Below are 21,809 nucleotides of genomic sequence, written 5' to 3' on the forward strand. Positions count from 1 at the left end.
GATGAATTTTGAGCGCAGATGACAATATTTTTGGTAAAAGAAAAGAGCCACCAAAAAAAAAAAAAAAGAACCACAATCTTTCACCATGAGGCTTGGAATTGGCTATTAAGCTGGCAGACCTCTATGAGTGCTGAAGTTGTGGCATCACCATGCAACTACCTGTTTCAACGTATTTCTAAACATCATTACGAGAGTATTACATTTCTCATGTGTTATTATTCCACTTCTATATCCAGAAAGGAATTGAAGGTGATCACCATTATAAGTCTTATTATATGGTACAAGGAGATTTTTATAAAATTTAAGATAGTCAGATGTAATAATAGGATCTCTTTCCCTAATATGTGATGCCGAAAATAATTTTTAAAATAAAAAATACATGAAAAATAATTTTGACCAATCTCAACTTGTTAATCATCCCTTTTTTTTTTTTTTTTTTTAAAGCTTTTATTGGGGAAGGGGAACAGGACTTTATTGGGGAACAGGCCTTTTTTCCAAGTCAGGTTGTTGTCCTTTCAGTCTTAGTTTTAGAGGGTGCAGCTCATCTCCAGGTCCAGTTCCGGTTTCTTGTTGCAGGGGGCACAGCCCACCATCCCTTGCAGGACTCGAGGAGTTGAACCGGCAACCTTGTGGTTGAGAGCCCACTGGCCCATGTGGGAATCGAACCGGCAGCCTTTGGAGTTAGGAGCATGGAGCTCCAACCGCCTGAGCCACCGCGCCGGCCCTTATTCATCCCATTTAAAGTAAGTAGAGAAAAAATGTTTTTTAATTCCTATTTTGTAGAAACAAAAAGAGAAAGCATAGAGAGAATCAAGTTAAGCTCAGCAGCCCAATGTTCTTGAATGTAGTATAGTGTCATTCATAAACTTGTTTTCTAATATCTTCCACCAACTCCTTTTCTGGTTCCTGAATCTTGTGAGTATATATGAGCTCTAAAGCTAAATGTAAAGAACAATTTAAAAATGTACTTGTGAATTTATGTGACTTCGTTATAATTCAGGAATTTTGTTTGCTCAGAAAACTTACTACAGTTAACATATTATTGAACCCATACTAAAAATTGTAGGTTTTGCTTTAAAAATACCTTCATTTTAGAATAGTTGCAGATATATAGAAAATTTGTCAAGATAGTACGGGAGTCCAGTGCACCCCACACTCAGTTTTCCCCATCATCTTACTGTGGTACATTTCTCACAATTAATGAGCCAATATTGATAGATTTTTATAACTCAAGCCCATACTTTATTCAGATTTCCTTAGTTTTTACCTAATGTCCTTTTTCTGCCCGAGAATTCCATCCCGGACGACATGTAGTCCTCGTGTCCTTAGAGCCCCTTGCTGTGACAGTTTCTCAGACTTCCCTGGTTATTGATGACCTTGACAGTTGTGAGCACTATGAATGAGGCATTGCCCCTCAGTGGGGGTTTTGCTGGTGTTTCCTTCATTAGGCTGGAGTTGTGGGTTTGTGGGGAGAAGACCCAGAGCCGATGTGTCCTCATCAGATCGTACAAAGGGTACAGTCCACCGGTGTGACTGTTCCCTGTTGCTGTTAATGTTGATCACGTGGCAGGTTGGGAGTGTCCCCACTGTAACATCTCTCCCCCTTTTTTCATGCTGTGTTTTCTGGAAGGGACTCACTAACCACACACAGTTGACCCTTGAGTGGGGAGTTATGCTCCCTCCCTCAGGGCAGGACAGCCACAGAATTACTTGGAGTTCTACATGAGACATTTGCCTATTCTCTTCTGTTTGTTTGTTTGTTTATGCAATCGTTGATTTATATCAGTGTTTATTCATGGTTGTTTTATAATTCAGGTTACTAATCGAGTGGTATGTTACATATTTTGTTTGCTTGAATTGTTCCAGCTGTGGGAGCTCTTTCAGGTTGGGTCCGTGTCCTTTTCTTTCCCCCATCGTGTGTGTGTGTGTGTGTGTGTGTGTGAGTGTGTGAGTGAGTGTGATACCCCAGTCTGGAATCAACCATTTCTCCAAGGAGCCCTGGTCCCTTTTACTGGAGGACAGTGTTAGAGACCAAGACCTAGGCACCAGGTGTGCTCCTGACAACTGGTGTGTATCTCGCAAGTCATGGGGTTTACTTCCTCTGCAATCTCAGGCCCACTCAGAATCGAGGTGAGAGAACACAGCTCCTGTACCTCATGGTGGAAGTCTGCCACTGTCACATCGTGAGAGCTTATGAGATGGGATATATTGATGTCATCATCTTTGATAAATAGCCACAGCATCACTGTCACGTGAGTGACACTGTTGTGTGCGAAGGTCCTATGTCACTTAAACATCCTTCCTCCCTGTCCAAGAATCTTCATAGTTTGTTTTTTCTTTCTTTCCATTAAAGTTTATGTAAAGGATGTCTTTGCTGGATATATTATTATTGGCTCATAATTTCTCTCTTTCAGTGGTTTGAACATTTGTTTGCACTCCCTCCTGGCTCGTAGAGTTTCTGCTGAAAAAATTCGGTGATATTCCAATGGGCTTTCCATTGTAGGTTACTGTCTTCTTTTCCCTGGCTGCCTTGAGGATTCTTTCTTTGTCGTTGACTTTTGACAGCTTCAATACAATGTGCCTTGAGAAGGCCTGTTGTGGTTGAGTTAATTAGGTGTTCTATTTGCTTCTTGGATTCGAGGATCCAGTTCCTTCCACAAGTTTGGGAAGTTCTCGTCAACTATTTCAATATACTCTCTGTTCCCTTCTCTCTTTCTTCTTCTCGTATGCCCATTATTCTTACGTTGCTCTTTAAAATGGAGTCAGAAAGTTCTTGTAGAGTTCTTTCATTTCTTTTAAGTCTCAAGTCTCTTTCTTCCATCCGTGTCATTTCCAGGTTTGTATCTTTGATGTCACTGATTCTTTCCTCCATCTGGTCAACTCTACGACCTAAGCTGGCTATTTCATGCTTCATTTCTTTGATTGAGTTTTCATCTCCAGAAATTCTAGTTGGTCCTTTTTCAAAATTTCAATCTCTTTGGTAAATGTTCATTTTGTTCTTTGATTATGTTTCTGAGTTCATTAAACTGCCTGTCTGTGTTTTCTTGCATCTCGTTGAGTTTTTTAAGAACTGTAATCTTGAATTCTCTCATTAAAGTCACATATTTCCATGTCTTTAAGTTCATTTTCTGGAGACTTTTCATTTTCTTTCTGAGCTGTCTTGTTACCTTGGTTATTCATGGCAATTAATGATTTATTATTTCTCTTCCTAGGCATCTGTAGGAGTGGGTTCTGCAACAGGTGGGTAGGAAGAGGTGTTTCTTTTGTTTTCCAGCAGGTGTTGGTAGAATGCTTTATTTTCTCTCTGACTGCAGCCTTTTATTCTCTCTCACACTGTTTTCTCTGCACTATTCCTGCTTCTCACATAATGGGGGGGATTCCCTGGAAGGCAGGCTTCTCCTCTCTGAACAGTTTGCCTGGGTCATAGGGTGCTTTCTCCGTGGGAGGATGTGGAGAACTTCTGAAGTTCCAGAGCTCTTCCTGCACTAGATTCAGAGCCCGTGTGTTTCAGCAGCTCTGTTTACTCTTTTAGGTGAATTCAGTAGTGAGCCTCTTAGTCTTGCCTGTGTGCTGTGCAGGGAGTCCTTTGTGGAGTTATAGTTGTTCAATTTGTTGTAAATTCCAGGGGAGATTTCAAGAGGCTCACCTCACGCCGCCATTTCTATGATGTCCAGTTTCGTTTTTCTTGACGCTGATTTCAGATGATCCAGGGACAGACATCAGTGACATTGAGTCACATTGTGACAATCATTGCCTTCCGAGTTCTCACCTAGTCTTTTTGTAGGCGTCCAGGAGACAGTCTCAGCTTGGTGCACCGATGTCTTTCCCACTGTATGACACTTTCTAATTTCTTGTTTAATGTTCTGGCTCAGAGCTTTCTTACCGCACAGCCTGTGTGTCGAATTGAATCATATCATCTCACGGTTGTTTCCTCACTTGGGCAGTCACATCCACTGTTCATGGGAGTGCATGTGTGCCCCCACATTTCCCACTCCCCTTGCTGTTAGGCAGGGCCTAACAAGTGACTGTGGGAAGCAGGCCCTGTGCCAGCAGCCCACATTGTACAGGCAGCATTTGTTGTGTTAAACCTTGGAACTCCAGGGTTCAACTGTTACTACTGCATTGCCTGATCTTTCCTGACTAATACACCTTTTAAGTAGGGCCAGTGATACTGGATTTTCGTTTACATAATGGTGCAAAATTTACCCCCAAAAAGTGACTTGGTTCAAAGGAAAGTAGGTGAATAATTTGCTAGGTCATGCTCAGACCCAGTGAAAATCCTCAGGGCAGGGACTCAAGTGACTAACAGTTGGGGAAATTACTGCCACTGTGTCCTCACTTTGTTCTCTGCATGGGGACTCTGGCATGTGTTGGAATTGGCCAGGACATAAATCTCTGTTAATTCCCATTTTTTCTCTGTATGCCCCATTGCTTAAACAACAGTCACCAAAATATCTTCATTAAAGCTGATTACTCAGATTGCATGGAAAGATCTGAGTTTTCCACTTGATTTTAGAGCCGAATGGCTTGCCTTTGCCTGTAGTGTTCCCCAGACACGAATCAAGGGTGACAGGTGGCTTTCAGGCCTTGCTGTTCATGGGCTCTCCTTGAAAGCAGAAGCAAAGAATTTGTGACTCACAATGAATGGCCACCCAACGTGGAAGCCAGGACGGAAAGGATAGGGTGTTGTTTTCCTCAGCGCCCAGAGCTGGCGTGTGTCCATGAATGAGTGACTGGGTCTCGGCACAGTGACTTGCTTGTTGGAAACTGCTAAAATGTTCACAGACTTGACTTTGTCTCTTCCCGTCAGATGTAGTAAGTGCAGATTGGGGTTGCCGTCTGTTTAACTTCATTGCAATGATTTTAATCTTTTTGGGAAGTGTGTGCAGCTCTCTAGTTTTCTAGGGCTGGCCTGGAATGAGGTAAACTGGGATTTTAAGATGCAGTGTGATTAGCTTATTATTAGAGACTTTCTTGGGATTGCAATCAGGGCAGCATTAGCTTTTAAGTTTGAATCCTACTGCTTTCATTTATTCCTTCCTTTCTCCCTCTCTCCCTCTCTTGAGCAAGTTGATTAATCTGTGTAAGCCTCACTTTTGTCATCTGTAAAATAGAAATAACAATAGCCATGAGAATTTTTATGAGGAGTAAAGAAGAGACTGTGTATGAGGTATTTTGCCCACTGTTTGACCAAGTGTTAAGTGTTCAATAAATGATAGCTAGTATTGTTATCAGTTGTGTGTCTTTATCAGGTTACTTACTCTTTCTGCACCTCAGTTTCTCCATCTGAAAAAGGGGCTCATGCCACTCATTACACCAGATTATTGTGATGTCCCAAGGAGATAGCAAGACATTTTTATTATGTGCTCAATGAGTGAATGAATTTGGGACTTGTATGTTGGGTTAGGATCCCTACAGTAACTCTCTGCCCCCAAATTTGGCCAGACAGGAAGTGTGTTTCGCCTTCATCGCGTCCCAGTGTGTTTGCTGAGGAAGCTGTGATCCACGCGGTCGTCCAGGGCCACGCACTTTGCAGGGGCCTCAAGTCCTCTTCCTTTGGCCCCTGGGTGGGAAGGATGATGGCAGATCTCATGTGGCAGATTTTTGTGGGACAGGTCCGGCATGGTCACTTCTCTTCTGGTTCCAGTGGCCATAGGGGATGTGGGGAGAGGACGTAGCTGTGTGCCTAGGACAGCAAAGAGGACACCTCAGCTTGCATTGTGGTTCCTGGAAACCACAAAGTGAGGGTCGCCTCCTGCTTCTGAGACTCAGAATAATAACGAATGAGTTTCACTTGATGTCATAAAAGGTTGAAGAGGCAGAAAGGAGAGAAGCATGTCCAGAGGAGTGATGGAGCCTCAGAGTGGGCCCATAACCCGCCCCTCTCCATCTTTGGCCATTTTCTCCTTTGGAATTTATTAGTGAGCTCCACCATTGTTTTTCTGGGTTCATTAAAAATGTCATCAGGACACATGCTCCACAGTATGCCACTTCAGTCCTAAGTGCGGCATTTTTGCTAGATGGATTGATTTTTCTAAATGACAGCATCTGTTTGCTTGTATACGTTTATTTGTAATTCTTCCCTTGGCAGTTTGAGCGGGGGATTGGTGAATGGGAACCAGCTGTTTGAATTATCGGGGACGGGGGGCCAGTGATTTGATCTGTGAAGGAGTAGCAAAGCCCTGAACAGAAGCAATGAAAATGGAGCAGTTGCCCCCAATACACAATCCTGGGGTGGGGCAGCTTGTAAATGACATACTCGGCCAGCTCCAGAGAGGCCACTGAGCTGGGTGAGCCGGCAGTGCTGTGACAGTGGGTGGCTGTGCCTGGCCCTTCCCGGACTCAAGGGGGCTGGTGGATGTGTGGGGGAGGGCAGTGGGGTAGCTGAGGGGAGTGTACCTCCATGGGCTGGACCCTCTGATGAGTCCCCATTTCAGTCAGGGTGCAACGCCAAACCCTAACCATGGTGTACGGGCACCGGCTGGTGACGTGGACCCTTCTCTTATGTCCTCACTTCCTCTCCTGCTTTCCGCCTACATCACTGGGTCTGCCCGTGCGGGGTGTTCTCCTTGGACCCTCTGAGCTCCAGCCTGCCTGCCTGGGCTCTGCTCCCATCGCTCCTTGCAGGCTCACTGTCACCTCTTTCAGACCTGAGCTCCAGTGTCGCTTCCCAGAACCCGCCAGTTAGCACTGCAGCTTGAGCAGGCCTCTCCGCTGTTTGATTTCTCCCCAGCACTCAACCTTTCTAACACAACACACATTTGGAAAATGGTCATTTTCTGTCTGCTCCTTGGAAGCTTCGTGATGGCAGGGACCTGTTCTGTGCTGACTTGCTCAGTGCTGAATTGTGCCTGGCACATAGTAGGTGCTCAGTAAATATTTGCTGACTCAATGAAAAAATTTTTCATTTGGGGAACCCATTTCCCTTTTTTACCCTCCCTCTGCATCTTCAGGGGTGTTTCACAGAAAGCCCAGGACATGTAGGTTGGTTCTCTTGGGACAGGGACCCTGTATTCCTGATCTCTGCAGCTCCCTGGGGCCTAGCCCATTGCCTGGTACACGGTAGGTGTTCAATAGATGACAGAATGACCCAAGTTGACACTTAATGCTCAAGGCAAAAACAAGGCGTCCTGCAGATTTCTTCTTTTATATCCTTGCCCAGCAGCACATGAAATATGCCTTCATCAAGCCCCAGGCTCCAGTTCCTCCGTCCAGAGCTGCTCTGAGCCTCCATCACCTCCCACCCGGACACGACAGGCAACCCCAACCGTTCCTAACCCTTCCTGGAGGCGACTCTTGCACTCCCTACAGTCTGTCCTCCACATAGCAGCCAGAATGAGCTTACAAAACCGTCAATCAGATCATTCCATTATGCTGGTCACCGTCCACAAGGGGCTTAAACCGACCTCCACACTGCTTTGGTGGCCACGTGGTCCCGCACGGTGCCTGGCTCATCTGCTGTCCCCCACTGCTCTGGGTCAGACCGGCCACACCAGCTTTGTTTCCTCTGAACATCCCTCAGAGCTGTGGCCCTTGCTGTTCCCTCTTCCTGGAATGCCTTCTCTCTCTGCTTGGTTCCCAGCTGGCCCCTTCATCCTTCAGGTTTTAGCTCAGATGCCACCTCCTCCGAGAGGCCTTCCCTGACCACCCTGTCTCAGCGATTAATCCAGTCCATCCCCTGATCCCAGGTGGGTCCCAGTGACCTCAGTCTGCTCTGTTCAGTCCCCCACATCTGCTTTTGTGGACAAAGCAGCGTCATAGTAATACACGGCCATGCACTGAGTTCCGATGTTTCAGTCAGCGATGGCCTGGGTATAGGACGGTGGCTTACTTTTAGCCCAGGTGTGCAATAAGCTTGCAGTGAGTGCACTCCTGGATAGTCTCAACCACGAAATCACCTGACAAAGCGTTTCCCAGATTCCCTGTCATTAGGCAGTGCGTGACTGTATTGCTTTATCTTTTTTGTTGCTCCTGCTCCTTCCAGTTTCCCCTCTTGCTTCTCATCACAGCAGGCAGCTGTGGCCACAGCAGAGGGATAGAGCAGAAGGGAAGAAAAGGATCCACTTCAGTCTTAGGAAAACTTAGAGACTACAGGGCATTTGAGGCCCACAAAATGTTGGAGGAGCAAGAGGGGAGAGTGGGACCCTTCCCCAGATTGCAGAGAGACTTTCCTTAGTTGGGCTGGGAGGGGAGGGAGTGCGTGGGTCCTGAGCTTGGGCCCCATGCTCTGTTTCCTTGCGTCTCTCGGGGTGGGGGGCAGCTGAGCCCCACAGAAGAAGCTGCCTGTAAGGCCAGAGAACCTCAACTAGCTCCCCTTGAGCTGAATTCTGCCCACTGCTATGCTTGGTTTAGCCTATGCATTTTTTTTGTTAGACATTAGATGCTAATATTTAAGAGATTGCATATTTTATATTGTCATTTCTACTGTTCCTGTGGCTCTCATAGCCAGGCAGCTGCTTTCCTTGAAGGAGTTTGACAGAGGCAGTGCAGACATTTTGGTCCAAATCCTGTTTCTGCTACTTACTGTGTGACCTTGGGCAAGTCCCTTAACCTTTCTGTGCCTCAGAAGTTGCAGAATGGGGATAATCATAGTGACAACCTCATAGAGCTGTGGTGCTGGGTAAATACCGAAGTGCTTGGCACTAGGTCAGTGTATAGTGTTTCCTGTTGTCATTAATAATTAATTGGTCGAGCAAGCCAAGGTCCCAGGGAACCCAGGGAGCTCTAAGTGGATTCAGACATGTGGGAATTTGCCAAGAACATGGGTGGGGATTGGTCATTCATCTGTGTTTGAATGAAGGCTGAGAAACGTCTGGAGAGCAGCAGGGAAGCAGGGCCTGGACGAGGGTGAGGCAAGGGGACACTGGCGCTCCCTGCTTAAGGGGGCCCAGCTTTCCGGTGGTGGTCCGCACTTCCGGAGCATGAGCAGATTGCTTCCTTGGATACTGCAGCCGGAGCATTTGGTTTGTCCTACCATGTCCCAACCCTGGTAAGAAGCCAGGCTTGCCCAGCGGCTCCAGCACTCAGAGGGGGCAGCATGCTGAGACTTAATTCATAAGACCTTGCACAGCTGCCACTGAGAATAAAGAGAGGGGTCTTACCATAGTGACGCAGTGGACACTTGCCATACTCTGTTCTTTCTTTTGAACACCTTTGGAAAGCTGTCTACCCCAGTAGCCCCGCCTCCCCAAGATGGGGTCCATCCTTCCCCCCACCCCGCTTGAAACCAAGGTACTGATTCTGGTCTCAGAACAGTGGGAGGAAGGTCCTGGCAGGAGCACCCCGGGCCCAGCCTGGTGGCAAGCGTGGTACAGCACAGTCTTCGTTGTGACATTCATGTAGCATAATTCAGGGACTGTTCCTGGCTTTGGAGCCTCCAAGCTTGACTCTCTGGGTCTAATACAAGGAGACTTGTTGAATGTCGCCTGATAAATGGCTTCGTGCCACGTGCTGTAGCCAACCAGGAACCCTGCCCAGCACGAATGATTGACGGATGATGGACATCAAGGGCAGGGAAGGCCTGGGGCTGGGATGTGAAAAGGCATCACCCGCCTTTTCTTTCTACCTCTTGCCTGTTCCTCTCTGGCCATGGGCACAGATGTGGTTTCGTAGACTTTTTGTCCACGTGGGGCTGTGGTTACAAGTTCCAGCTCTTACAGAAGTAGACCCCATGTCCCTTGTTCCCAGCATCAGTGCTTGTGAGAAATGCATCCAAGTGGCCCAGGAGGGTCAGCTGCTCAAGCCTGGTCCCATTGCTGGTCCAGGGGGTGGAGTTAATGGTACCAGCAGGCTTGCCGGGTCTCCTCCCTTTGGCAGTTCTCAAGGAGAATATTTCTATGAATCAAGCCAGAGACCACTGAGATCTTTTTGGTGGCCCTGCCCCAGGGGGCCTGTCTCATTCCAGGGCTAGAGATGACTACACTGGGCCCAAGGGGTGCTGACGTGAAGCTGCTGTAACTGAGTTTAAAACATCTTTCTCCTCCAGTGCTTCTCCCTGCCGACCACAGAGCACAGCAGTGATATTTGCAGGTTGGGGCACTGGTTCCCGGCTGGGTAGCAGTTACTCCCTGTGGGCTCAGATCTGTTTGACACATGTGAGTACCACCGTTAATGGAAAAATAGGACTCTTGAGGCCAAAAGTTGTTGGAAGAGAGGGTGTCTGAGTCACTGCTGCTCATCAGGCAAGTGGGCCTGGAGAGCAGGGGTCCCACATGGAGGGGGTGGAGAGGCCCCGCCTGGGGACTTGGATGCTCGTGCAGCCTGCCCGTTTCCGTATCTGCAGGTGCGCACTGGGCTCTAAATAACAAGCAGAATTCCAAGTGAGAAGAAGGAAGTCTTTGTGTCGTTTCATAGAACCAGCGTGAAGTGTAGTTACACAGTCCAGACATTGTGAGGGACAAAGCTCCACGCCCTCAGGAGTAAGTAAGAAGCTCCATTCACAGGGAGCTGGAAACACGCCCATGTGGGGAGGGCCCCTTTCCCCTGTCTGGTGTCCCACCTGCTGGGAACAGGGAGTGGCTGTCTCATCATGGCCCCGGCCCCCAGCCCCTCCTCATGCCCTTTCCAGCCGTGTCTTCCAGACATACGTCCAGCTCCCTCTCCATGGCAGACGCTCCGGGTTGCCTCCTGATACTAGAACTCTACTCTACATGTTTTGGGGAGGGGAGGAGGTAACAGGGTGCTCTCCAGACACCTGCCCAACATCCTTCAGAGAGGGCGGTCATGTGACAGCCCCCGCCCCGCCCTGCCCCACTGTGATCCGGTCAGTGACCCCCCAGCACACTGTAGTTGAGATGAGATGGTACCTGGGCCAGGACCTTCAGTTCCAAACACCCTCCTTCTCAACCAGCAGGTGGGGGACCGGTCGTTTTGGGCCACCTGCCTTCCAGGGTGACTTCTGCACAAATTGTGTGACCTCAGGATGAGCCTCAGCTTCCTCGTCTTGCAACAGGACCGGTAATAATGACGGTTTCGTAGGCTGTTGGGAGGTCCGGCTGCAGTGTAAACCCCACATGGACCACGTGCTCACTTTGCACTGTGGCGCTCAGTAGGTGCTCAACAGGTTTGTATCTGGTGGAGAGTCACTGATTCAGGAACTCTTAGCTAAAAAGTTGAATGAACGCCCAGGCAGTACCCAGGCCGTAGGTCCCTGTGGGAGAAATGGTGCCGAGGGGGACAGGAAAGGGTGAAAAGAGGGGTGCCCCACCACACCTCTGCCCTCCAGCAGATCAGCTTTTATCAGATTCACGGAGGGCTTGGTCCCTGCATCTTTGAGTTCAAGACCCATTTTCCCAGAGGGCAGAAAGCAAGCGAGGTCTGCGTTCTTTGTAACCTGAGTATACTCCAATGTTTAGTAATGCTTTTAACTTTGAAAGCTTCAGATTGCCAAGTCGCATAATGCAAGTATGCATAAAATGTGACCCACCAGTTCAGGGTCTAGACAACATCTCCTGAAGATTAAAAGGTTCATGCCTTGCTGCTGGTCCCCCAGACTTGGGGGGCTGATTAAAAGGTGAGGTGGGACATAGTCATGTGATTTAGAGTCATGCAGACAAAGGACTGACTTCAACAAAATCAGAGCTGATTTGAAGGTATTTTTGGGCAGCACTGTGAGTTGTTGGGGAGTTAACTGGGGTATGGTTTCCTTTTTGCTCACAGCTTTCTCTCGTTTCCCGAGGACCTTGCTGCAGAAACAGTACTGGCTCAAATGCAGACTCCTGGGTCCTGCCAGCTGTGAGGGGGCCAGGACTCTTCACGTTAACAGGTACTCAGGAGGGTCTGAGGTGGGTGTGAGAATGTGGGATGTTTGAGGTTTCCTGGAAGGGAGTTGGGCTAGCTCATGGGGAGGCAGGGGGAAGGGGCTGGGGCATGCAGGGGCAGGGGGATGCCAGCCTCTAGGACTGCGTCAGGACACGTTGAGGTTCTAAAGGTGGTGACGATATGGGTGAGGCCCCTCGCATAGGACACTCCAAGGTGGCAGGTCCTAGGTGACAATGGCTCCACGAGGACTCAGTGCTGCCACCTTAGGAATATTGTCTATGGCACCCGAAACAGGCCTGCTTCAGTGGAGAGGTCCCTTGAGGGGCATCTGTCAGCCATCCCCAAGGGTGTCGTGCATGACGGTGGGGATGACAGTTGCAGACATTTCTCATCATTCACTAGTGCCAGGCAGGGGCCTCGCTGTATTGATCTCCTGAGTCATAGGTCTTGTTATTACTCCCATTTACAGATGGACACCAAGGCACAGAGGTTTGCCACTTGCCCGGGATCACACAGCCAGTGGGAGGCAGAGCTGGGATTTCAATCTATCGGTAAGCAATAGAGTCCCATCATGGTGCCTGTGCTCCAGAGCCACAGGCAGTAACTGAGGATGGTGAGTCGCTCATTGAGGACTGAATCTTTTCAAATTATTTTGGAACGAACCCTGGGATGCTTGTAAGAGCCCCGGAAAACACTCCCAAAATTGAACAGTATCGATCCTATTATCTGTATTAACTGATGGTGGTGTGACTTGATTTAGAAATATACAGAAATGAGACACATCTCACACCTCAGGAGTTACAGAGTAGTTTCATAACCTGTGGCCCCAGTAAGAATGTCAGAGTTGCTTGCTTGCATTTTTGATATGCTGTCTGTGTTAATTTTTTGAATAGGTGCTATATTGTATTGACATAACTGAAAAATAAAATTATATAAAAAGGTATGTACGAAAAAAATCACCAGTCCCTTTCTTGTGCATTGTATGCTCTCACTCCCTTTAGATGGCTATATTGATTACATTGGTGTGTCTTTTTCCAGGAGGAGAGAGAGAGAGAGAGAGAGAGAGAGAGAGAGAGAGAGAGACCTGAGGAGCGAAAGGAAAGGGGAGCATTGAGTGCCTCCCTGGGGCCGACCTGGGGAGTGAATGGAAAGGGTGTCCAGGTGGGTGGTAGGTAACAAGGCAAAATACTAAGTTGTTGCTGCATTGCAGGTGGGCTACAGATTTGGAGGGAAGAGACTGCGCTCGTGTATGCGTGCGCACAGCCTACCCAAAGTGACCGCTTCCTTTAGCTGGGGCCACACTGGCTCCCCAGAGCAGGAGCACCGTCCATTTGTCATGCCCTGCCTTGGTTCCCTCCGTGGGGGCCACTTTGTGTGCCCGTCCATGCAGCTGCTGTCCTCCAAGAGCCGAGAGCGGCAGCACAGCAACGTTCCTGCAGTGACACAGACTGACTGTGCTGGACTGACGTCTGGGAAGAAATGCCCCTAGGCCACCTGGGCACTGCATTAAAGGGCACTTCACTCCTGCACACTCTGACACTGTTGAACCAGCGTCCTCACCCAGGGGAGAAAGCAGAGCCAGAGCCAGGTTCTCCTCGACAGTGTGTCCGCCTCTGCCCAGCACGCAGGGCCCACCTCTCTGCAGTATCGAGAGCTTCCTGTGCATCAGGCACTGCTCCTTCGTCCCACGTCATCCACGCAGCATCCCATGGGTGAATTAGCCCTTCGAATGGGACTGATGTATTCCGTCAGCTCTCTGACTTCCTCTCTACCACTGTCCCTGCTCACTGCTCCCGGCACCCTCCTGCCTCGTGGCCTTTGCATTTCCATTCCCTTCTCCTGGATGCTGTTGGCCCCATGTCCATGTGGCCGGCTCCCTGCCCTCCTTCAGGCCTCTACTCCAGCGGCCCCTTCCTAGTGGGGCCTTCTCCAAACACTGTGTTTAACATTCCAACAGCTCCTCCTCCTTCCCGACTTCACTTTCAACCAGATTGAACCATCCTCCATTCTGTGCATGGTGTTTCCTGGTTGGGATCAGCGTCTTTCTCAGCCACTAGGACATGTGCTCCGTTAGGCTGGCCTGGCTCACTGCTGTCTCCAGGGGGCCTGGGACAGAGTAGCTGCTCAGTAAACATCTGTCGACTGTATGAAAGAAAAGGCACCCCCGTTTTACAGAGGAGGAAAATGAGGCTATGACAAACGAGCTGCTCATTGTGTAGGTGGCAGAGGTGGGGTTCAAGCCCAGGCTGACTCCAAAGCATGACATGTAAGTCTGAATCCTGAGGGAAGTGCTGGGCAGTCTTTTCAGATGGGTTTCCAAGGTTATTGCCTTTGAGGTGTCCCACCTTAGATGCATTGGCTGGGGACCTATGAATTAGATGGACTAAAGCCAGATTAATGAGAAAAACGGAAGTTTATTAACGTGCTTTGAGCATACAAGTGGGAGTACCCCGTGCTCAGTAACCGACAGGGATGATTACAGCTTTGGCTCATATGGCAGCTTCACAAAAGCACAGTATATTGCTAGAGAAGTGACAGGACAAAGGAAAAGGGCTGAGTTTCTAGGACAGCAAGTTGTGGGAAGGGAACATTGGGGAAGCGAATGGAGAATTAGGGCTAGTTAGTGAGATTCCTCTGGAGCCATCTACTTGCTGATACGCTGCTCGAGTGGTCTGCAATGATTAACTTCTGTCCTCCTGGTAGAGGGGAGTGGAGATGCATTTACAAATCTTTGTCCTGCTTTTAAGCAAATAGGGTGAGGGCAGAGAGCTTTTCTTTTACCTGTTTTTTTCTCAACTGCCTTTAGCTCACAGAAAACCCTTATGCCAAAGTGCTATGTTTTTGAGTGGTAGATCCTGCTACCTTTCAGAGGCAAATGGTTTCAGTGGCTGAATTTTGCAACCAGCATACAAGCAAGTGCAAAAAAGCTCCAGCCTTCTTGCCAGGTAGTTCAGGTTGCTTCAGGTAACAGGGAGATGTGTTGGGATGAGGCCTGCCTCAGACAAGATCTTCATCATTATTTTGCTTCAGGGGACAAGGACCTTTTTCTGGACCTGCTCATGGGGACTTCTGCATATAGAAGTCCCCTCTGACAACCTCTTCCCATGGAGACCCTGTAGGCTGTCCTGTGGAGCCCTGGGAGTGAGCTTGGGGCTTTGTCCACACCAAGGCAATTGTGTGTTAATTGCTGCAGTGTGCCCATTAGCTGGCATAATCGGGATGGATGAACTGCTTTTTAGGCTGTATTTTAAAGGCTTTTTTAAAATGATGTCTTTTGGAGCCTGTGCACTCTTTGGAAATTAAATTTAGACTGTGATTTTATTACCCTTTTTATTTAATTTATCCTAACGGTTGCATTCAAGCTGTGAACCAGCTGTTGACTTTGAAAAAACATTGTTCAATTTGAAGGGAGCATTTAAAAACTTAATGTAATGGCTACAGCAATTTTACTCCCTGGTGCTGTGTGTTCTTACAAGGGGCACGATGGGTCTGGGAGAATGCTCAGGTGGGCAGAGGGATGGCTTAGGCAAGAGGCGGGCATGCAGATTTGGGGGAGGAGGAAGTAGGGGGGAGCACACAAGCATCTCTCACCCAGGACTGGCTGGGGCCCTGGGCCTTGGAGAGGAGAGTTTGCCTGCTCAGTTCCTGCTCCTGCTGTGTCCCTACCAGTCACCGAATCTCATCTGACAGCTTCCTTTGCCTCTGCTCCCTGTCGTGAACAGAGGAATGTGACAGGTTCTGAGGTCAGACAGTGTTCAGGGGTTCCACATGGACATAACCTTTTTGCCAGTCTCTTTCTACCTTTCTATTCATGCATCTATTCATTTACTAAATCACTGGTAGATTGCAATAAAATGGGCTTAAGTTCCCCGTCCTATATGCAGGTCTCTTTGCAATGCACTGCTCCCATTAGGAAGTGAAGTTTAGTTCTCCATGTGCACTTGAAAAATATGTATATTCTGCAGGTTTTTTTTTGTTTTGTGTGTTTTTGTGTTTTTTTTAAGATTTTATTGGGGAAGGGGAACAGGACTTTATTGGGGAACAGTGTGTACTTCCAGGACTTTTTTCCAAGTCAAAATGTTGTCCTTTCAATCTTAGTTGTGGAGGGCACAGCTCAGCTCCAGGACCAGTTGCCGTTTTCTAGTTGCAGGGGGCGCAGCCCACCATGCCTTGCGGGAGTTGAACTGTCAACCTTGTGGCTGAGAGCCCACTGGCCCATGTGGGAATCGAACTGGCAGCCTTCGGAGTCAGGAGCATGGAGATCTAACCGCCTGAGACACCGGGCTGGCCTATTCTGCAGTTTTTGGATGAAATGTTATAGAGATGTCCATTAAGTCGATCTCGTCTTATGTGACATTTAAGGTCATTATTTCCTTATTAATTTTTTGCCTGGATTATCCATTAATGTGAGTGGGATATTAAGATCTATTATTACATTGTATGGATTTCTCTTATGTCCATTAATCATTGCTTTATATACTTGGGTTCTTCTGTGTTGGATGTGTAGATATTTATGACTTATGTCCTCTTGTGGGATTGACCCCTTTAAAATTACGTAATTTCCTTCTTTGTCTCTTTTTACATTCTTTGTTTTAAAGTCTATTTTGTCTGAAATGATTATTGCTACTCTAGCTTTCTTTTTGTTTCTATTTGCATGAAATTTCTTCTTCTGTTCTTTCACTTTCAGTCTGTGTGTGTCTTTCTATCTGAAGCCTTTTGTAAGCAGCATATAGATGGGTCACATTTCTTAATCCATTCAGCCACCCTATGTCTTTTTATTGGCAGATTTAATCTATTTACATTTAAAGTAATTATTGATAAGTATGTCCTCATTGAAATTTTGTTAGTGGCTGTTAGGTTGTTTTTATGGTTGTCCTCTGTTCTTTCCTTTTTATCTCTTCCCTTGTGGGTTTGTTGCTGTTCTTTAGTGTTTCATTTGGGTTCCTTTCTCTTTGCTCTTTGTATAATGTTGGTAGGTTTTTGGTTTGTGGTTACCTTGAGGTTTAAATGTATTGTTCTTCATCTCTAGCAGTGTATTTTATGCTGAGAGATGTGTAAATTGGAATATATTCTATAAGGGTTACATTTTGCACCTCCTCCCCCACCATACTTTGTATTATTGATGTCTTATCTTAGATCTTTTGTTCTGCATCTCCTAACTACTTATTGCAGTTTTGGTTTAGTTTAATACTTTTTTCTTTTAACCTTCCTAGTTTTTTGGTCCCCCCCCCTTTCTTCTGCCTCACTTCCCCTCCCCCACCCCCTCCAGTTCAAGCCATTGTTTCTCAGTCTACTTGTGTAGGACACAGCTCCCTGGCCCATGTGGTATTATGAGCCTTGTGCTCCCCACTGGCTGAGGCAGTCGGTCGGCTGCTCACGGCAGCTCACGGCAGCTCTCACGGCTGGCTGGATGCCAGCCACTCACGCTGGCCACCGGCCACCCATGGCTGCACACTGTAGCCCACGGCAGCACACAGCAGCTCATGCCAACCTCCAGCTGCTCACGGCAGCCCAGCTCCAGGGAGAGCCGTTGTTCACAATCTTCGCTGTAAAGGGTGCAGCTCACTGGCACATGTGGGAATTGAACCGGTGGCCTTCCGCGTTAGGAGCACGGCGCTCCAATCGCCTGAGCCACTGGGCTGGAGCCAACCTTCCTAGGTTTTTAATGTCTGACTTGCTGTATTGAACATCTGGCTTCACCTGTGAGGATTTCCCTTATTTTATGGTTATGGCCTTTCCTTTTCTTGTTTATTTTATTTTATTTTTATTTATTTATTTATTTTTTTAAGATTTTTTTTTTTTTTATTGGGGAGGGGGAACAGGACTTTATTGGGCAACAGTGTGTACTTCCAGGATTTTTTTTCCAAGTCAAGTTGTCCTTTCAGTCTTAGTTGTGGAGGGCGCAGCTCAGCTCCAGGTCCAGTTCCGGTTTCTTGTTGCAGGGGGCACAGCCCACCATCCCTTGTGGGACTCGAGGAGTTGAACTGGCAACCTTGTGGTTGAGAGCCCACTGGCCCATGTGGGAATCAAACCGGCAGCCTTCAGAGTCAGGAGCACGGAGCTCCAACCGCCTGAACCGCCGGGCCTGCCCCATGGCCTTTCCTTTTCTCCTTAAGGAAGACACTTTAACATTTCCTGTAACGCTCGTTTAATGGTTTTGAAGTTCTTTAGTCTTTGCTTATCCCGAAACTCTTTCTCTCTCCTTCAATTCTGAATGACCACCTTTCTGGGCAAATTATGCCATTTTGTAGGGTCCTTTCTTTCATCATTTTAATGATGGCCTGCCTCTTCCTTCTGGTCTGAAAAGGTGAGGAGCCGGCACTTCTGGTGCCTGGATGATGGGTGGGAACTTCTTGGGCTAGGTGACTGGGTGCCTAAAAGCAGTGTCTGGAAACATTGTCTGGGTGACCAGTAGGCACATCCGGGGGATAGGTGGCGACAAGCACGTCTGGGGTCTGGGTGATGGGCGGGCACTTCCGGTGCCCGGGTGCTGACAGGCACTTCCGGCGCCTCGTGGCGCAGCGTCGGCCGCCGGAGCAGCTCCTGACAGGAAGGCCAGTTGGGTGTGGTGACGCCCTGTGGTCCCTGTTCCCTCTGTTCGGAAGCTGAAGGCTCCAGGCGACAGAGCTGTGACCGCGCTGCAGTCGTCCGGCAGGTAGGCCAGAGCCCGGTAGAGCCCCTGCCGCCCTGTTGACGAGGACGGCCCCTCAGTGGTGCCACCGGCCCCTCCGCCCGACAGTCCAGGCGGCGCCCCAGCCTCTCTGTTGGGTCTCTGTCTTGTGTTTGCTGTCGGAGCTGGTGGTTCAGGCCCGGTGGTCTCCTGGGAGTCACTGCTGCTCAGTGCACAGGAGTTTGCCTTTGCCCCCGGGAGCGCGAGGGCGCGTCGGCCTGTGCCGCCGCCATCTTGGGCTTCCCACAGGACACTTGTGTCCATGTACAGTGTCTGTGAAAGATGGTGACACGGAGCAGTCAGGGCCAACCCTCGGTGGACATGTAGCTTGAGCAAGAGCGAGTCTCCTGCTCTGTGGTTTTACGGTTCCTGGGCTTTTCGGGGCTGTTTATCAGCACAGCCTCTCCCACCTGTGCCAGCTGGTACACGGAGGCAAAAGCCCCTAATCCTCTGGGCTGGAGTCTTCCACAAGGATACCTCCTTGTGCGTGTCAGAGAGAACCAGAGACGATGCCTGTGTCACCTTTGGCATCCCGTGGGCATTCGATAATAATAACTCCTTTTTTTCTGAGAGTAGTGTCTTCATATATGGCTTATTTATTTACTTATCTGGTTGCAAATACTGCTGCGCAAATTCATACAATTTGTCTTTGCGTAGTTGGGGTCGAGGGCACAGCTCTCTCTCTGCTCTGTCTTTCTCTGCATTTGTGTCTGGCCCCAAACCCCAATCTAGGGGACTGAACCTGCAGGGGCCTGGAGCGTTAACTGCCCAGTTACTGCTGCTGCAGTTGCTACACTCTGAGGAATCAGAAAAGCCACCTAGAGAAACGGTGACACAGGAGGGCCGTAAAGGTTAATGTCCTGAGAAATAGCCTGGAGGCACTGGCGGCAGGAAGGAATAGCAACTTTAATACAGTGTGAAAATAGATGGATTGATGACCACAAAACCTGGCTGGGCCTCACGTGGGCACCGGGCGCTGGCAGCTGAGGCCAGAGGTGGGGAAGAGTGCGCCCCCTGAACAGAACCTCAGAGGGGCAGCCTGGCTCCTGGGGAATTCCGTGGTGCAGCCAGGGTTGAGGACTCGTATTCGAGTCATTTTCACTGGCTAAGGACTTGGCCCTTGAATTGCATTGAGTTGTTCAATAGGAAGCACATGTGTGTCTCGTGAGGCTTTGTGAAGATTCAACGTGATGCATTTCATAACTTATTACCGGCCGTCAGAAGGAGACCCATTAAATAAGTTAGGATTATCCGTAGCTGTTTGAAACTATAAGACGGACTTACACGTAATGTTACGGCATATTCTCCAATAAATATTGGTGAAAAAAGCAAGAAGGTGAAAGTCTTTATGGTCTGTCTCCTTGGACGGGGGATACATCCGTGTCTGCTTGTATGTACAAGACTCTCTCCAAAGGAATATTCCTAAAATTGTTACAGTGGTCAATGCTGGAGACTGGAAATGAGGGTGACTGCGTAAGGTGGAAAAATTACCTGTTGACTACACCTCCTCTGATAACCACTTCAACTTATTACTATATGTATCTCTTTCGTGTACCTTTTTTGTTAACAGAAGAAAAAAACATCCACAGGTGATTTGAATGCCCCACCAGGTTTTGCAGTCTCCCCCATTATCCATGCTACCAACCCAGTCAAGTGGGATGTCAGTGTTGAGTTTGTGAGGGTCCCAGGTTACCTAACAGTTCTTTAATGAGATAATGCTGGCTGGGTCCCCAGAAGGGGTCTCCAAAACCCTATCGGCAGGAACAACATGGGGAAAAAGCAGAGGTCAGGTCTTTCAGAGACATTGGTTGCACACGCGAAGGATGTAAATCTGGGACTAGTCAGGCTCACGGAAGGGTCAGGCATGGAGGGGCTTTGGGAGTGGTTTAGACACAAAGGAGATTGGAGAGCTCTGCTGTTATCCTGCCTTGCTTTTTCCAATTGTGTTCACTATTAGGCCTCCCCGTGGTTTCTGTGCACCACGTCTGTGGTGCACAGGTGTCTGTGCTTAGGTGGGCACTGCTGGGGTCCGGAGAGACGAAGATTGGACTAATGGGGAGGCTGTAGGGAGAATGGTCTTTGCTGAGGACTGTCTGCAGTAGGGAGGCCCCAGGGGACCTGAGTCTGTTCTTGGATGATTGAAATCCTCATGGGCCCATTGTGGGACCAAATGCCTGGACAGGTGGAGCTCTGGAGGCTTAAAAGACAGAGACAGTGGACAAACCCTTTAGATCCTGGAGGTATATACGACGCGACTCATTCTGGCTCCTACATCTTCTTTACCTTTTTCTTCTGGTCAAAAATTCTTGGCCAGCTTTCTTTGGGTGTGCCATCCAGGGTCTTGGGGACCTTATGAAAACCCTGTAAGAGTTTAGAATGGCATACAGGAAGCCCAGGAAAGGAGTATGTGTAACTTTGAGGTGGTCTTGGCATTTTCTTGTGTTGGGTAAGACTGGATTAAAAGCTGGTTTTATCCCCTCTAGTTCCTTCAAGCTCCATGACTTTAGGCCCCTCAGGAGTCATGGGTGTGAATAAATTCCCAAATATGAAAAGCCAGCATCCAAATTTATTTCCAAAATTGTGTAGACTTGACTTAGAAGGATGAGTCTAGGAAGGTTCAGGGCCAAACTGCATATCAGATGGAATTTCATGTTTTCCAGTTTCTGGAGTAAGAGACAAGTAACTTTTTCCACAGTTTCCTTCTCCAGCAGCCAGAGAGAGTGAAGCCTCAACCTCACCCAGCAGGAATACACTAATTTGCATGCATCAGAAACAATTTTTGTGAATTTAATTAATCACAGTTTACATGCTAATAACCCTTGAAATATTTTCATGGGTAAATAATGGATCTTCCCTACTGTGGGGGGAATCGTTGGTTCTAGTGTTTATTTATGATTTGTTTCTCATTGATTAATTAGAGAAAGAATGGTAACTATAGTCATGATAGAAGGAGAAAGGTGTGATTTTCATTTCATGTATGAGGCCTGGAGAAGGTAGGAACTTCCCCAGTAGGTGCTTGGTGTCAAGTTTGAGCAGCTGGAGGGGCAAATGCTCAATGTGGCTACTTTTACTTCTAGGCCTCCTTGTTACAATATGGTTATAAGTCTTCTATTTTAACCATTACCATTACCATCACACTCATCACCCCTACCATCATTACCATTATCACTACTTAAACCGGTATTCTCACCACCTCACCATTCCCACCGTCACACCACCACCACCACCACCACCACCACCACCACGCCACCAGTTGTAAGATTCATTATTATTTTATGTAGCAGGAAGAGGGGAAAATTCTGTTAATTGTAATTGTAAGAGTATCGATTTTAAGATGCATCCCAATTTCAGAGTCAATATATGACAAAAATTATGTTTT

At 48.0% G+C, this 21,809-nt stretch overlaps 1 protein-coding gene across 1 annotated transcript in view; it reads left to right on the plus strand.

Moving 5' to 3' along the window:
• The window catches only part of LOC109438481 (NSE1 component of SMC5/6 complex), a 151,269-nt gene that overhangs the window by 30,610 nt on the left and 98,850 nt on the right, over positions 1 to 21,809 (plus strand). Inside the window, exons 11-16 of the transcript XR_016022481.1 lie at positions 558 to 743; positions 9,986 to 10,094; positions 10,283 to 10,418; positions 10,850 to 11,062; positions 11,659 to 11,764; positions 12,230 to 12,311. The gene's annotated coding sequence lies outside the window, so the exon portion shown is untranslated. The remainder of the gene's footprint in view (positions 1 to 557; positions 744 to 9,985; positions 10,095 to 10,282; positions 10,419 to 10,849; positions 11,063 to 11,658; positions 11,765 to 12,229; positions 12,312 to 21,809) is intronic.

Source organism: Rhinolophus sinicus, chromosome 10 (assembly GCF_057876585.1).
Source record: "Rhinolophus sinicus isolate RSI-liver-muscle chromosome 10, RSI-T2T, whole genome shotgun sequence".
Lineage (NCBI taxonomy): Eukaryota > Metazoa > Chordata > Mammalia > Chiroptera > Rhinolophidae > Rhinolophus > Rhinolophus sinicus.